We start from the raw sequence: 18387 nt of genomic DNA, 5'->3' as shown, positions 1-18387 counted from the left end.
AAGCGATGAATAATGAGAAACAAATTCAGTGTTTATGATTATTTTATTTTGCGTCCAACTAACGAATTTGTAAATCCTGGATATAAAAACAGAAGAACAAATAGTAAGCAATATCGAAATAAAACTAGAATATATATAAGCGATTCATTCAACTAATGCTATTTTGCAAACTAAGGAGAGCGTTTTCTTTTATAATAGTAACTTGTTTGAGATAAAATAAAACACGCACAATCAATATGCATTTCCTAACAAGCCTTTTTGTTATATTCATCAGTAAGCATCAGCAAAAGCCTCCATACAGATTTTTTAAGATTGAACTAATCCTATTTTATATAACCCAATAGCATTGATGGGGCTCATATACGCACAACCGTCGGATGAAGCATTGGTAAGATAAATATATACCCACTATAAACCAAAATTCGTAATATTACATTTCCATTTCAGCAAGCTTTTCAAAACATGTGTGACAGTATAAATAAGCTTGTATATTCAACATTTTGGCAAGAGGCAGTCAAGTTTTCACAGATATGTACTTTTAAACCCTAGTAAACCATAAAAAATGACGAAAATATATGTCAATGCAACTTAAATGTATTTATAACTTATAAAAACATCCGAAAAAGACAAAATCAAAGAAAAACTTCTTCTTCTTCTTCTTCTTTGGCATAACAACCGTTGTTGGTCAAGGCCTGCCTGTACCACTAGTGAGCTCGGCTCTCAGTGACTTATTGGTACCATAGCAGGATAGTCAGTCTTACGTGTGGGGAACATGGTCTATTCGAGGCTTGAACCCATGACGGGCATGTTGTTAAGTCGTACGAGTTGACGACTGACGACGACCAGACCGAAAAACTTACGGTTACTATAAAATCAAAATCAATAGTTTTTAATTTAAAAAGTAAGATTGTCTAATGGAATATATTCCAACCAAAAACACAATTTCTACTAAAGCCGCATATAGGGTAAATGTGATACAAACATTCAGCACAATCAAATGAAATACACCAAAACAACATTGCTTAAAGTTACTTGATGAAAAGAAAACAATCACCAACGCACGTGTTCAAAAGTTCAAGCTCTTCTGTTATCGATTATTGCATTCATGTTAACAACTATATGCCATGCACTCTAAGGTAACTGTAGCCAACTGTACCCATGTTCAACATTTCTAGAACATGTAGCAAGTGAGATTCCACATCAGCACGCTAATATATAAGATGTTCGCTCGTCCCTGTAACGTTTAAATCTTATACTAACCCTGTTTCAATCGGAACCCATTGTAAAAAAGAACACCGAAACATGAAATTCCTTGCCACCATAATTCTATTTGCATTTATTGGTAAGTAACAGTACTAAGCGGCTTCCAATAAATAACCTTTCATAATTATTTAAACACACTTCCTCCTCTAGCACTGCTCGGACAGGGATCCGCAGAACCATCTCGCAATGATATTGTATGACAGTCAAACGAAAATCAGCACATCAGCGTATTCTCTCCAAACTAACATCAAACCTTCTATTTCAGTCCGTTTATGAGAAACTGTGCCAAACCTTTGGGCTGGAGAAGGACTGCTGGACTACTGCCAACCCACCAACGAAAAGGCCTCTTGCTGACATTAAACAAGAAACCAAAGAGAACAAAGATTTGATGCGTTGAACAGCTCCAACTGTAACCAAAACGTTGCAAAATAAACCTCACATTTATTCTACTGTAAAATTATCAATTTTCTGCAGTGCTGCAATGTAAATAAAACTAACTGCTTTGCAAACTAGCCGTGTCATGCGCTTTTTAATCGCTTAATGCGAAGAACAACCGGCCTTTAAGGCGAATTGGTGTAGCAAATAAATCATCCGAATCCATCCACATATTAGATACATGTGATAGGTGTTAACTCTTTCAGAACAGATTCCTATTTAAACTGCAACGCTTTGTCGTCTATTTCAATCCCATTCATTGGTAGTATCGACCAAGTTACTTAAAACTGTACATCAACATGAAGATCGCACTGGTGTTATTTCTTTGCACTGTTTTAGTGGGTGAGTATGCTATTGTAAATGGAAGAATCCAAAGTGGATTGATTGATTTTTTGTACCAACTCATAGGCACGCTCGGATATGCAGAAGCTCAAACTGTAGACATAGAACCGGCAATCGTCGAGCTGATATCAGCGCTTCGATACATGTCGTCTAGAATGGGCAATAATCCGATCGTACAAAGTGCTATTGAAGAAATTATAGGCACAATTCAAAAATTTTCTGGCGTTAATGGTTTCAGATACTACCCGTATGGTAAGTTGTGGTACAAAATATCTTGCCTTAACATTGCTCATTGACTGATTGTTCTGCATGTCCTTAAATAGGTATTAAAGGTTAAACTAGAGATTTAACCTCTTCGATACTTCCGGAGTATGATCGTTCGCCGCCAAACGACGTGAAGTGACAGTCATTTGTTCAATCTTGCAAGGCGGTAAAGGTTTCGCTTGTTGAACTACAAACCATGGATATGCAAACTGCAAGAACCAAAACATAACTAAATCATCGGTCAAAAATGTATTTAATATAATCGAATTAAAACTCCTAATAAAAATTGCTTACTTGTAATAAGCCTGGTACGTGTTTTTCAATGATTCAACGATGTATTTTATATATAAATACAATCACAATAAAGAAGGCAATAATAAACACATTTACCACAATTCATCACACATGTATAGTGTTGTACACAACCGTATCGCTTCCTTATCAACCGACTGTACTTTTTATCAACATACATTACAAACACTAGTGTCAGTGCATATGCACGGCAGTTGAAGTTCGCCATTGCAATGAAGCTATCCATGAAACTGTTTATTCTCTCCCAAGTAGGTAAGAACCTATGGAATTGTCAATAAGCCAAGATTCAAATATAGTACTAATATAATATAATATAATACTTTCTACTCTCTATGCCTTTTCATTCCATTTTCCAGTGGTTACGGGAGTGGTAGTTGCTAAAAAGCATCCCGACAAATTGCAGAGTATGTTTGGCATGACAAGTAAGCAAACAAACATCGAACATCGTTTTGAACCTTCAAATAAATATTCAACATTTCTTACAGAAGCGTCCTCCGATGCATCGGCTGTAGCAGTACCCACTGTAGATTGATAAAACTGCTCCTTTGGTGGATTGTAGAGGCTATTTCATACAATAAAACCTTTGAACAAAGCATTATTTATTATGATCGAGGAATAAGTTACACAACATCCTAATTTTTTGGCAAAAAATTGTGCTGAAACACTTTTATTTGCATAAATCAACTGGCAAATAATCTTCAAATCATCGCCATCGTTTTTTCGTGGTTTTCGAGTCACATCTCATCAAGATTTGTACAATATTTTCAAAATTAATATAACATGCATTTTGATGCATCATTTCGAAGTTAGTCAAAGTTTCAATTTTATAATGGGTAAATGTTTAACTTTAGTTTGACGCGTGTAAAGCGAAATTACTCAGATTACTCATTGCGAGATTTTCGTTTGAAATTTAAAAGTTGGTTATGAAATGTGTGAGCACTTGGTTTACAATTACAATTACAATTTATAGTGCAATTTAATGATTATGGTGACCAAAAAAATGCAACAAAAACCATGTGATTTTTTTTAATATTGTACGAATTTTTAAGAGATGCAGCTTCAAAACTCCGGAAAAAATAATAGAAATAGACCCATCAAGTGTTGAAAATCATACTGAAGAAATTTAAAATTGGTATTTCTTCTTCTTCTTCTTTTGGCTCAACAACCGATATCGGTCAAGGCCTGCCTGTACCCACTACTTGTGGGCATGGCTTTCAATGACTAATTGATTCCCCTCCATAGCAGGATAGTCAGTCCTACGTATGGCGGCGCGGTCTATTTGGGGATTGAACCCATGACGGGCATGTTGTTAAAAAATTGCAAAATTGGTATTTATATGGAATAAAATCTTGCACGCGGTGATAAACAATGTTTACATTCAAAAGAGACTTGGAAAATTCTGTACTGAAGCCAAATAAAGGATATGAAATAAAGCAAAAATACTAGAAAGCGACTAAGTTTCTAATATAATTACTCCCTATAATGCATTTTTGACGGCACACCGACTTAATGATTGCTTTCTTCAAATTGTTCTTCATTTTTACACAATATACACGATAATGTTTTTCATTATTCAGCTTTGCTGCAGTATTCCGATTCGATCCAGCTATAGCACTGTATATAAACAACCAACCATAGAGATGTTTTCTTTTCAGCTCCATTAGCTATTTAAGCTTGTAACATCATTTGGCGAAGTTCACTTTGCGGTTCTTGATTATCAATTCCAGTATGAAGCTCGTCGTACTGATTTTCATGTTCGTGCTGCTTGGTAATACATTCCTGCTTTATACAAACTTCTAAACTTGTGAAGATAATTGGACCGTTGCTTTCACGACCTTTATAATGTCTTTGCAGCCCTGGCCGGACACGTGAGTGCTAAGCAACCGGTAGGTACTGCCATGTCTGTTAAATTTATTTTCATTTTTTAACCTATTTCTCGATGCAGGATCCCCCATTTTTAGACTGTTTAGATAAATATGGCAACATTGTAGTGTGTTATCCTGGGGGACTACCAAGGCACAAATAAAACATATCAAATTGTATTGTTCACTGTTGAATTTTGAACCCGAGTTATATTGGAGTTTTTTTTATTGTTTTCTAATATGAACCAAAGTTGCTAAACGATTACTAACGTGGTTAAATATGTTTTTGAAATGTGCGTGTGTGTTTATGTGTGTGTGTGTGTGTGTGTGTGTTTATGTATGTGTGTGTGTTTGTTCCTTCTTGTAAGAATAAAAACACACTTATCAATAAAAAATTAAACAATTTTGCACAATCTATCACTTATCATTCTGCTTAGTTGCCTTGGAAAAGTAATTAAAAAGCAAATAACTCACAAATAAGGAAAGATCACAGATAATAGATGTATTATTCCTAAATCATAATATGGTTTCCTATCAAGGATTTCTAGAACACATCAACTAGACGGAATAAAGAGTGACATAATTTCTTAGAGGAACTCGAAAATGTCACCAGGATCAGTATTATTTGATTCAGGCAAGGTGATATTTTTTATATCCACATAATTCAATTCATACTATCCATAGTTTTATAACTAATGAAATAAAAAAGCAGTGCTTGTGTCTCAAAAACCTCTGAATAATACACCCCGGTAGCAGAAGTACCTCAAGGCTGCGTGCTTTCTCCTATTCTATTTAATATTAACTATCTGTTCTTCCAAAAATGAGCAATTGTAATCAAAATTTGTATAACAATATATAACGTAATTGAACTCAAGCTATATTAGGAGAGAACATATCGCACTCCATAAATTAATCTATAACATTAACTTCAAACCAATACATAACCTTCCTCATGCAATCCCTATGCTATCCCCACCTGTTCCCTGAAACTGTCTAAAATTGCTAATCTTTTTATCAAAGATATGTGACAATCCAAATATGCAAAAATATGCAAAAAGAAACCATATGATCAGTGTTGTCAATTGAAGACATTTTTATGATATTCGCAGTAGGCGGCTGTCAAAATCATTTTTCGATCATGATATTCATGGTTTCGACTTTCGAAGAACGGTAATCATTTGGGCAATAACAATCAATGCTTTTGCGATGGCATGATTGCAAAAAAAAGTAGAATGAATGTCATTTGACATTTTTCATGTGACGCCAAAACTGCTTAATCGTGCATTTACCGATATTTAGATATTGGAACTCAGTTCACCAGCAAAATAGTGCTCACTTACAGGAGTATAGAAATTCACGCGAAAATACGTTTTGTAAATTTTATGTCAACGACTATCACCGTTTGAAACACTGCATGTAATCAATACTTCTCTAATTAAATTAAAACGAAAAACAAAAGACCTTGGATGCAAGTAGTCTGATGATTATATTTATTTTTTTTATTTTTGCTCCTGAGATGAGATTTTTCTTACTCATGTTTAATACTCAATTCTTCCAAAAGCTTCTGGGCTAAACTAACCAGTATGATTAAAGAGATTATAAATATATATTACGAATAATGACGTAAATCCACTTTTGTACATCGTAAAACCCAAATTTCTTGTTCAAATAACGTTCTATTACTCCTATATTACTACTCCTGTAATGAAGTGAAGCTATAACCAACGTTGGAAAATAAACCTCACACCTGTTTTATTCCACGTATAAATTTTGTGAAATGAAGCAAGTAATTATCAATTTTCTGCAGTGCTGCAATGTAAATAAAAACTAACTGCTCTGCAAACTAGTCGTTTGACGCGCTTTTTAATCGCTTAATCCGAAGAACAACCGGCCTTTAAGGCGAATTGGTGTAGCAAATAAATCATCCGAATCCATCCACATATTAGATACATGTGATAGGTGTCAATTCTTTCAGAACAGATTCCTATTTAAACTGCAACGCTTTGTCGTCTCTTTCAATCCCATTCATTGGTAGTATCGACCAAGTTACTTAAAACTGTACATCAACATGAAGATCGCACTGGTGTTATTTCTTTGCACTGTTTTAGTGGGTGAGTATGCTATTGTAAATGGAAGAATCCAAAGTGGATTGATTGATTTTTTTTGTACCAACTCATAGGCACGATCGGATATGTAGAAGCTCAAACTGTAGACATAGAACCGGCAATCGTCGAGCTGATATCAGCGCTTCGATACATGTCGTCTAGAATGGGCAGTAATCCGATCGTACAAAGTGCTATTGAAGAAATAATAGGCACAATTCAAAAATTTTCTGGCGTTAATGGTTTCAGATACCACCCGTATGGTAAGTTGTGGTACAAAATATCTTGCCTTAACATTGCTCATTGACTGATCGCTCTACATGTCCTTAAATAGGTATTAAAGGTTAATCTAGAGATTTAACCTCTTCGATACTTCCGGGGTATGATCGCTCGCCACCAAACGAAGTGAATCATATGATGCCAAACTGAAGAACCAAAACATAACTAAATTATCGATCGAAAATGTATTTCGCATTATCAAATTAAAACTCTTGTTGGCTAATAAAAATTGCTTACTTGTAATAAGCCTGGTACGTGTTTTTTGAATGATTCAGCAATCTATTTAATATACAAAATCACAATAAAGAAGGCAACAATAAACGCATATACCACAATTCGTCACGCATTGTACACAACCGTATCGCACCCTTATCAACCGACTGTTCTATATATCAACATAGCACCGTGTGTAAACAACCAACCATAGAGATGTTTTCTTTTCAGCTCCATTAGCTATTTAAGCTTGCAACATCATTTGGCGGAATTCACTTTGTGGTTCTTGATGATCGCTAAACATTTTCCAGGATGAAGCTCGTCGTACTGATTTTCATGTTCGTGCTATTTGGTAATACATTCCTGCTTTATGCAAACTTCTAAACTTGTGAAGATAAATTGACCGTTGCTTTCACGACCTTTATAATGTCTTTGCAGCCCTGGCCGGACACGTGAGTGCTAAGCAACCGGTAGGTACTGCCATGTCTATCTATGAGCAGGCTGAAGATCGCTCTTTACATTAAATTTATTGGTCTTCTATTTTAAAATTTTCAAATTTCTTCATACAGGATTCCTTTTTTCCTTGTTTCGATAAAAATGGCTTCTTGGTTGAGTGTCATCCAGGAGGAATAACAAGGCATGAATAAAACATGACATATTGTATTGTTCACAGCTAAAAATTAAACACGATATTGAAGTTTTTTATTGTTTTTTAATATGAACGAAAGTTTCCAAATCAATACTAACGTTATTAAACAAGTTTGTGTGAGAACCTTTTAGTAATAAAAAAACACCGGAACAGCGATTAATAAAAAATTAAACAATTTTGCAAGCAGTATAAATCAAATGAGGTCATGCGATAATCTATACCAAATCTTAACTGCATAGTTTTTAATGTAATCATTATCCACACACCAAGTATTGGTGTAAACAACATCGTTACGACGTTCCAATTCATTTGACTAATTGAGAAAACAAACAATCCTGTATCAAATTACCTCACTCGATAAACCTAGATTTCAGCCCACAATAATACTTTAAAAGTGGTTTCCACTAAGTGGCTGTTCATTATCGCGGAATATTATACAGGATGAAGTTCTTCGTGCAGGTTTTTCTTTTCGCGCTGCTCGGTAATTCATTGCTGTGTATTGCAAACTAGTGGACTTGTGATATTAACTTATATTTTTCTTTCACGATTGTAATGTTTTATACCAATTTCATTTTTCAGCTTTGCTCGGGCTCGTGAGTGCCGGAAAAATGGCTATAAATCCGGCAACCACAACCACCGCAAGACCAATTGTATGTAATTTCAAGAGCTAACAAGTGGATCATTTTTTAATTCTTAACCTATCTCTTTACCCAGTTCTTTCCATGTTTTGATGAAGACGGCATCTTTATCGGATGTACGCCGCATCCGTAACAGAATAAATGAAATAATGAATTGAATTTGACTTTAAACTAGCAACTACAACTACAAAATTGAAATCAAATCGCAAAGCTCACACTTGTAACAGTTATTATGATAAATTCTGAAATAAACAACCATATAAATATGTTACCATACATGCTAACTGCAACCAATTCCATCCATGTTCAACATTTCTAGAACATGTAGCAAGTGAGATTCCACATCAGCACGCTAATATATAAGCTGTTCTTTCGTCCCTGTAACGTTTAAATCTTATACTAACCCTGTTTCAATCGAAACCCATTGTAAAAAAGAACACCGAAACATGAAATTCCTTGCCACCATAATTCTCTTTGCATTTATTGGTAAGTGACAGTACTAAGCGGCTTCCAACATCTAATAACGTTTCATTATTATTTTAACTCACTTCCTCCTCTAGCACTGCTCGGACAGGGATCCGCCGAACCATCTCGCAATGATATTGTATGATACTCAATCGAAAATCAACACATCAGCGTATTCTCTCCAATCTAACATCAAACCTTCTATTTCAGTCCGTTTATGAAAAATTGTGCCAAACCTTTGGGCTGGAGAAGGACTGCTGGACTACTGCCAACCCACCAACGAAAAGGCCTCTTGCTGACATTAAACAAGAAACCAAAGAGAACAAAGATTTGATGCGTTGAACAGCTCACAACTGTAACCAAAACGTTGCAAAATAAACCTCACATTTATTCAACTGTAAAGTTATCAATTTTCTGCAGTGCTGCATTTTAAATAAAAACTAACTGCTTTGCAAACTAGCCGTTTGATGCGCTTTTTAATCGCTTTATCCTAAGAACAACTGAACTTTAAGACGAATTCATCCACTTATTAAATCATCCGAATTTATCCACATATTTAACAATTTGAACTAACCAAATCATACGGATGGTAGTAATTTTTACTTACTATTCAAAATGTCTTTAAAATTAAAAAATTATAAATAATATCGGCTAATAAAAATTGCTTCATTAAAGCGAGCCTTATACGTGTTTTTGAATGATTCAAGGATGTATTTTATACATACAATCACTATAAAAAAGACAACAATATACTGCCATGTCACGAATTGGCCGCAAGTGTTAAGCGTTATAAACAATCATAACGCTTCCTTACAACAGTAGTAGTAGTGCATATGCACTGCAATTGAAGTTCACCATTGCAATTGCAGCTTTCCATAAAACTGTTTATTCTCTCCCAGGTAGTTAGGTAGTACCTGAGTAAATGTCAAATACTTACTTACTTATCCGGCGCTACAACCGCTTTGCGGTCTTGGCCTGCCTCAGGAGTGTTCGAAACCGCTCATGGTCTCGCGCCTTCGTCTGCCAGTCCGTTATCCCGGCCTTAATGGCGGACGCCTCCACGCCATCTTGCCACCTCAATTTGGGCCTGCCACGCCTCCTCTGTCCTTGTGGACGGCCTAAAAAAGACTTTACGGGCTGGGTCGTCCGTTTCCATGCGTACAACATGGCCAGCCCACCGGAGCCTGGCGAGCTTAATACGCTGTACGACAGTGAGGTCGCCGTACATCTCGTATAGCTCGTCATTATAGCGGCTCCTCCATTGTCCTTCCACACATACGGGGCCAAGTATCCTTCTGAGCATCTTCCTCCCGAACGCGGCTAAGAGGGTTTCGTCAGATTTGGACAGTGTCCATGTCTCAGAGGCGTATGTGAGTACTGGTACTATATAGGTACTATATAGTCCCAGCTTCGTCCGTCGCGACAGGTTCTTTGAGGTGAACTGCTTTTTCAGGCTGTAGAATGACCGGTTGGCAGCCAGCATCCTTGCGCGCAACTCAACTTCCATACTGTTGTCGTTGCTGACCTTTGACCCAAGATAGGTGAATTCTGGGACGACTTCAAAAGTGCGTTCACCTATCTGTACATCACGCCTACGTAGATTCGGATTATTTATTGGTAGGTCCGCTGATGTTGCCACCATCAGTTTGGTCTTTGCCTCGTTTATCTGCAATCCGAGGTTCTCTGCCGCCTGCTCAATCCCTTGGTAGGCTTCTGCTACATAGGAGAGCCGCAGACCAATGATGTCTATATCATCAGCGTATGCCAGGATCTGGGTTGACTTATAGAAGATGGTTCCCGTAGTCTCCACCCTCGAGTCGCGGATGGCCCTCTCTAGCGCCAAGTTGAATAGGAGACAGGCAAGCCCGTCCCCCTGGCGCAGACCCTTGGTGGTAGCAAAAGGTCCTGAGAGTTTTCCATCCACCCTCACCTGGCATGTGACGTTGGTCATAGTCATTCTAACTAGCCTTATCAGTTTGGCCGGGATTCCAAATGAGCTCATAGCGTCGTACAGTTTTACCCTGGCTATGCTATCGTATGCGGCTTTGAAGTCTATGAAGAGATGGTATGTGTCGTTTCTGTATTCAGCCATCTTCTCCAAGATCTGCCGCATGGTGAAGATCTGATCAGTGGTTGATTTTCCGTTTCGGAATCTTCTTTGATAGTTTCCTACTATCTCTTCGACGTGCGGGACAAGGCGATCCTGAAGGATCAGGGAGAATATTTTATAGGCAGTATTCAACACCGTAATACCCCTGTAGTTGTTGCAGTCCAACCTGTCTCCCTTCTTGTATACGGGGTAGATGATGCCAAGATTCCAATCACAAGGCATCGATTCGCTATCCCACACCTCAGTAACAATTTGATGAATCTCGTTTTCTAGTCGTGCACCTCCATTCTTCCAAATTCCAAATGTCAAATAACCAAGATTCAAATATGATGCTTATACTTTCTACGCCATTTTCCAGTGGCCATGAGTGCTTGGCAAATAAAAGACTATTAAACCGGCAGTCTTGACATCATGACATCTTTACCACAAAAAATACAGTTGCAAAAATTAACACTTGTCTCTATTGTTTTATATTTAATAAATTTCCTGTGGAATTTTCAAATAACTTCTAAACTGAACAACAAGAGCATGAATACTTCTTAACTAATATTTTAATTATTTAATTTGTAGATAAACTATTTTATCAGTCAGTTGATTTGTTTAGAATTCTAAACATGCTATTATCTTCACTCGATAAACTGCATAATGCTCTGGTTTACTGGATTTCTATACTAAATCGCCAACAGTTTTACCGGATGGAACCCGAGCATGTAATGATTTCACTCCATTCGCTACTTCGAAAAATTAACCTTACATGACGAATTTCATTGTTATTGCTTCTTCTTATTTTAAAAAAAATAGCACTACTTTGTAAATGTTATTTTAACGCTTTGCTGAACCATTCTAGCACACTAGATCTTCTCGATTAGATACCTTTTATTGGGAAATGTTCCACGAAAGTGCATATTAAGCTTCAAATGCGTCAAACTACTAAGACTAACTGTTTCCAATCAAATTATAACCATTTGTCAGACCATCTGGCGAACCAAACAGAAAATAATAACGAATTCAAGGTTTTTACAAGAATATTTGCTCAAATACTAGCCTAGTTCGAATCATTGCACGTAGTATTGAAGATTTTCCGAACGTGCAAAGAAACGATATGTCAAACATAGTGAAAATAGCTCTCCTTACTCTAATAGGTATACACACTATTGTAAAATGAATGCTCAAACCCCTTCTTTGACTGCAATTATCTCAATACCTTCCTAACAGCACTGATTGGATTAGCGGTGGGACAATTGTCCGAAGGCTCAGTACCAAAACCTACCTTTCCGGATTATGTGGTAAGACAGGGCTTCAAAGCAAGTTAAAATTCAGCGTATTTGATAGCAATGTTTCTCTCCGTGTTGCTCCCTAGATTTACGTAGAAGCCTGTGAAACCTATGAAGCTGGAAAGTGTGGACACCCTACTTCAGACGAACCGACTGAACCAATGCCACAATCGTCCCAACAAATTGAAACAAACGTGCAAAGTGTTCTACAAAACTTATAACAAAGTGACATCCGAATAATGTCAAATCTCAATGGAAGGAAATTAAAGTTTTGAGCAAAGTTATATTCTGAAAAGCACTTTTATGCAATGGAAATCTTCGTTTATAATGAAAATTCAGCTGAAAATGAACCGCGATCGTACATGCACTTTCTTAGTGCAAATCAAGCCGATTGACCTCATAAACACACAGACACACACACACACATAATTTCCAACAGCTCCATTTCAAAATTTGTTCAAGAACTGCACTATACCTGCAGAACTAATTTTGAGTAAATACTTGTTCCAATCGTTCCACACATGTTAGTACAACAAAAACAAAACGATGAAAAACATTCGTAATTGATTGTGCATGTATTATATAAACGGAGCAAATCTTTCTGTTAGTGGCATTCTCTGCTGAAAGTTAACTGCTAAAATCATCCAATATGAAGCTCTACGTGCAGATGATGCTTTTGGCGCTACTTGGTAACCTATCCTTTCATAGTTTTGCTGTATTGTAATTATTTCATCGCATTATGTTTTGCGACATTTTTGTTCTTTTCTCCTCAGCGTTCCTTGCTTTCGTGGGTGCTGGGGAAATGTACGTAACGGATAAAGTTGATCCTCCACCGTTCGATCCAGACGATGAAGTACGGCTAACAGTTTATTAGGAAACTAGTCAACATCTATTTCAACGTGCGTACCATTTTACTTGCAGAGCTTCTATGACGGATGCCTTGAAGGGACTAATCCTCACGTTTGGTGCTAAGTCATGAAAAAAGGGAAAATTACAATAATCCACATCAGTACATGAAATCAGATTCCAAGGCTTTGAATGTAAAAAGCTTCTTGTAAACACGAATTTAATTTAAACTGAAATAATTAAAGATTTATGAAATCAGTCTAAAGCAATTTACCATCCTTTTATGCTTTACGCATCTCTTCACTCAGTTATATTTCCGTGTTGTGTTAATAGCGGCAGCTTGGCACACTTGTTATTATTATTTAATGTTAATAAAAATTCGAATAGAACTCCCGAGCAAAGTCTAAAATGAACTTCCTAAGAACCAATACTTCTAAACTAATATTTTAATAATTTAATATGTCAATAGCTTACTTAAAAGGTTACTTGATTTGTTCAAAATGTTAGACAAGTTGTCATCTTCAATCCTTAAACCGCAGAATGATCTGGTATTTCTTTACTAAATCAGTTGTTCCGGATCAAACTCGATCAAGTATCGAGTATCGGGAATACTCGACCCGAGAAGTGTTCGACGTCGGTCACACTAAACTCTTACCGAGTTAGTGTCCTCTGCCGATAATTGCAGGGAACAACAGCTTGCATTAATGATAAATCTTATTTTTGCGCTTGCTGAACCATTCAGGCACACTGAACACACTTTTTGATTAGATACTTTTGATAGGGAATTGTATCACCAAGGTGCATGTTAGGCATCGAATGCACTTGTTTCTCTTTTAAATTTGTTCAAGAACTGCACTATACATCCAGAACTAATTTTGAGCAAATAGTATGAACCAGTCGTGCCAAACACGTTAGTGAAACTAATTCAAACAAAAAGACGTAAAATGTTCGTAATTGATTGTTCATAATGTACTAGACTATGTACTATATAAGCAGAGCGAATCTTTCTATTGGTGGCATTCTCTGCTAAAAGTTAACATCAAAATTCATCCAACATGAAGCTCTACGTGCAGATTATGCTTTTGGCGTTACTCGGTAATCTATTCTTTTATAGTTTTGTTTTATTGTAAAGATTTCATCGCATTATATTTTGCGACATTGCTTTTCTTTCCTTCTCAGCGCTGGTTGCTTTCGTGGGTGCTAGGGAAATGCCCGTAACGGAAAAAGTTGATCCTCCCCCTTTCGAACCTGACGGATACATTCATCCGACAGATTACGGAATATAATAATAGAAGCGGTATTACTAACGTTTGGTGCCTCTATGAAAACTCCAAGTTAGTACATGTAGTCAGATACCAATGATTCGAAGGTGATATGTTGCTTGTAAACACGAATTGAATGAAACTGAGATAATTAACTTCGAATAAGTTTGTTTATTTATTTCTATTTTTTATTCATTTAGTTTATCCTTGTCATTTCACACAAAAACTACGGTAATAGGGTTATTGTATAACACAAGCAGGTTTGAGTATAAGTCTATAACACATTATATTTGAAAATATTTGAAATAAAAGGAACTTCTACCGAGTGGACTGTTCCAAGCATCATGAAGAAATAGTCTAACGCTCGGAGTTATAATTTGGTGGAGTTTTAATATTAACAAAACCGTGTCGAATTCATTCACAAAAAGCAAAACTATTTTGCCTTGTAAGACATTTTTCGTGATTCGTTTCAAACAGCTGTCTAACGAGTCATTTTAAACACTCTAAAGAACAGAACATGCACTACCACATGTTTCCTGAAATACAGCAAGCCGGTGTATTTCTACCATAATTTACTATTTAAGTAGAAGCAATTACCCTTTCAAACGGTTGATTGTGTTTAATCCTCAATCGGCTCTGGTCAAAAATGAAGCTGTTCAAACAAGTAATTATTTTCGCACTACTCGGTAAGTATCCATTCTTCGCATGAGAGGTAAATTCCCTTGCTTTCATTGATAAACCGATAACACCTGTTTGTTCCAGCACTGCTTGGAGTAGCAGCGGCAAAGGTTGGAATTAGTACGACGCACGAGCCACGCGAACATGTCACGGTAACGGAAAAATCATTTACACAGTTTAACAGTCTATAAATGCTCCTTCCTTTCCTTCCTTGCAGGCGAACGTATTCGGCGAATGTGACGAAACAGATATTGAAGTAAAGTGTGTAACTTAATGCACTGGAATCGAAAAATAAAGATATCAGGAGTTTGAAGACATTGTCGTTCAGAAAACAACTACGTCCACTTTATTAGCGTTAAATGTTACTCCGACGAACTTTCGGTATGCATATTGGTTCATTTTCACAAGACCATAATTTGTTCCCTTCCTTTTCACTTTTCATCTCACGATAATTCTAGGAACAATACCATCTCCTCATCGAATTCGTTATCATCAATCAAACGAATTTTGTTGATTCTACAATTCGTTCAATTCTCCCCATTCTGTTGCTCTATAAGCATTTAAATCACAACTACATTCATTTTAGCGCAATGTTCGCGTGTGCTGCAATCTAAATAATCTTGAAATACTTGTATTACATTGATCTAGCGCTTAAACAATGAAACTGTTAATGAAAATCACCATTTTTATTACCCTCGGTAAGCGGATATCGGTGCTGAATAGAACTGAAGCCTCCAATAATCTTTGCTTTTTCAGCCATCCTTATGGCAGTGACAGAGAAGGGTATCTTCAGGATGGCAAAGCTTCTCGATCCGGTCACGGTACAGTCTTGTAGAGAATTGCTTCAAAAAGATCGTCTCTAAATCGACCTACTTCATTTGCAGGAAATCATCGACTCCAAATGTGTGTACGAAGATGGAAGAGGACCGGGAAATTGTATGACTTAACCTACATACGGGTGGAAAAGGACCTATCACAAACACCACATTGGAGAAAATGTTTACACGTGACGATTTAAATAAAGCATCTCTTACTGGTTGGTTTTGAATGCAGCTTATAAAAATGTAACCCAAAACGACTGGCCAAAATAACAAAAACCACGCAAGACCAGTTTCTCAAACACACATTTTCCTGCTCCCCTGTGTGTGACGGGGAACCGAAACAAAAACGAAACAATAGCGCCACCACGGTCGGCCAAGTAGACGAGACCGGGCCCCACCAGGCAAACCCACCAGGTCAACCCGGTGGCACACTGAGGACAATCGCGTTTGCGGAAAGCGGAGCCAACGAGTGAAAGAAATCTTTTTCCATCCGATTTCATAACATTGCTCCCGCGGTTGCCTTTCGCCCATCCCTCCTCGCTCGGCGATCGGCCAAGCAGTTCCACTTCCACTTTCATCCGCAGCAACCGGCTAGCCCCTCGACAACGTTGGCCGGAGGGTGGACGACGGCGCGGAAAAATAAACCCTCACCACCACCACCACCACTGGCAGATGATCGTTTGTCGGGTATGATGCAATAGCAAAAAAACCGGGGTGCCACACGGGGTGCTCCAAGGAAGCAGAAAAAAAACTCCCAACTAGCAGCCCACTTTTTCCGCCCAATTGTCTCCTGACTCTTGCGCCGCGATGATCAATGATTGTGCTGTTGTGTTGGTTTTTTTTGTATTTCGCGGCCCTTCTCCTCAACGTCAGCTGAGGTGAGAGCTGCCCCCTTCCCTGTTCGCGCACTCCTTGCCGGCTCTTTCGGTGCGATCGGACGCGTAAGGCTCTCACGCAACCGCACACGCCGCCACCGAAGAAAGTGGTTTTGCAGCGGTGGGCTTCTTCACTCAGTGGCAGTGGGTTACGAGGTTTGGGCCTAAGGAGCTGCTGGTGGTATTATTTCTTGCCTGCTGTTTTGCTCGAGTGGCGCGTTGCGTTGCAGCGCCCGGTTTCCTCCCTCCCGGTCGGCCGCTTGGGATGCGGTAATAGTGCGCGAGCGTGCGCGCGTGTTGCGTGGCCGTGGCGCGTAGGCCGGAGAGCGGAACTAGGCCAATAGTTTTTTTTTGTCTTCTCTCACTCACCTTTTTTTTAATGTTATGATCCTATCTATAAAACTGCGGACGATGCGGACGGGGTGGATGGGAAGGGAGGCCCGACGGCGAAAAGAAATTATGAGCACCTTTCACGGATGGTTCGGTTTTGGCATCCAAGATCGTAATGATCGGCCGCAACAAGCTGCTTGACAAGGTGTGTGTGGCGTGCGTGTGAGGCGTCAAACGTAAGAAGCTCCCGAAGCAATTCCACACTAGCGGTGTTGCTGGAGTTGCTCAATTCGTGGTGCTGTTGTAGGTCGATCACCAATAATGGTGATCGTTTCGCAACTTTGCAGTGCTCTTCCTGCAACGAAGTACACACACAGTAAACAATTAATATCACCACCACCTCCAGGTTTGAAGAGACTCAGTCACTTACATCAAGAACCCATAACGGTTATGGTTTTCGGGATGCAACATGGAGCATAAGCAGTTATGGAGGAGTACTGCAACGAGTTGAGATTGGAATAGAAGACACCAAGACATCGAATTACGACATTGTGGAGTCATTCAATCTTCTTCAAAAACATTGTATGTGGTCTTGGTAGATGATGTCAAAAGTTTGATATTATTCTTTGATATCTAGCAGACTAGCCAATAGCTGCTATTTCTAGACATCTCCTGATATCACTCCTCTACAAGTGACACGCCATTGCAATCTACCACATGGTAATATTCCTATAGACGAATTCCTACAGGCAAAATGGTGACATATTAAAAAAATAAGAAACACCAAACAAGGATGTCACACAACTCCATATGCCCATCTGCGCACATGTTTAATCTGGTGCATGCCTCGCTCTCGTGTTGCCCACCCCTGCTCTGCCACCACCTTAGCTCGATCGCCATCACATGCGTGGGAAAGTTCGTTAAAATCCGCTCCGGCAGGATGCGTTTGTAAACAAACGCGTCCCTTGCATTTCCTTTTTCGCCGCCTCCTCCCTTGCAGCAGCCTCATCCCGGCTCTTCAGATGAGCACTTTTTTCTCTCCTGCATGTTGCCTGGTGGTTGTTTTTTTTTTTTGGTTTTCTTCCTTCATCTTCCATCTCGTCGCATGCACATGGCGAAATGATGCATCCACGCAGCTACGCATTCGTCAACAAGCACAACGCAATCTAGTTATGTTACGAGTAAAGGGAAAAAAGAGGACACGCACACTCATTCTGTTGGAATGATGATGATTATTCAGGATTTTCTCTGCCCGTAGTTTTTCGCTCTCTCTCGTCCACCCATGTCCTTTGAATTGCCAGGACTTTCTCCCAACAAAACCTTACCGATCACTTCCACACGCACATTCTTCACCCGCCTTTGCGATG

The 18387-nt window shown here is 38.4% G+C and overlaps 1 long non-coding RNA gene across 2 annotated transcripts; it reads left to right on the top strand.

Moving 5' to 3' along the window:
* Positions 1 to 4281: 4281 nt before the first annotated feature.
* LOC120903738 lies at positions 4282 to 9226 on the top strand. Of its 2 annotated transcripts, none has more exons than XR_005739645.1 (7): positions 4282 to 4384; positions 4471 to 4502; positions 7642 to 8202; positions 8301 to 8371; positions 8436 to 8845; positions 8920 to 8963; positions 9035 to 9226. It is a non-coding gene; the product is annotated as an uncharacterized LOC120903738 (long non-coding RNA). The 2 variants fall into 2 exon arrangements; XR_005739644.1 differs by lacking the exon at positions 4471 to 4502 and adding an exon at positions 7511 to 7542 and having other exon boundaries at positions 4340 to 4384.
* The last annotated feature ends 9161 nt before the right edge of the window (positions 9227 to 18387 follow it).

Source organism: Anopheles arabiensis, chromosome 3 (genome assembly GCF_016920715.1).
Source record: "Anopheles arabiensis isolate DONGOLA chromosome 3, AaraD3, whole genome shotgun sequence".
In the NCBI taxonomy this organism is placed as follows: Eukaryota; Metazoa; Arthropoda; class Insecta; order Diptera; family Culicidae; genus Anopheles; species Anopheles arabiensis.
The sequence above is the reverse complement of the archived record's forward strand: the minus strand, read 5'-3'. Positions and strand labels throughout refer to the sequence as shown.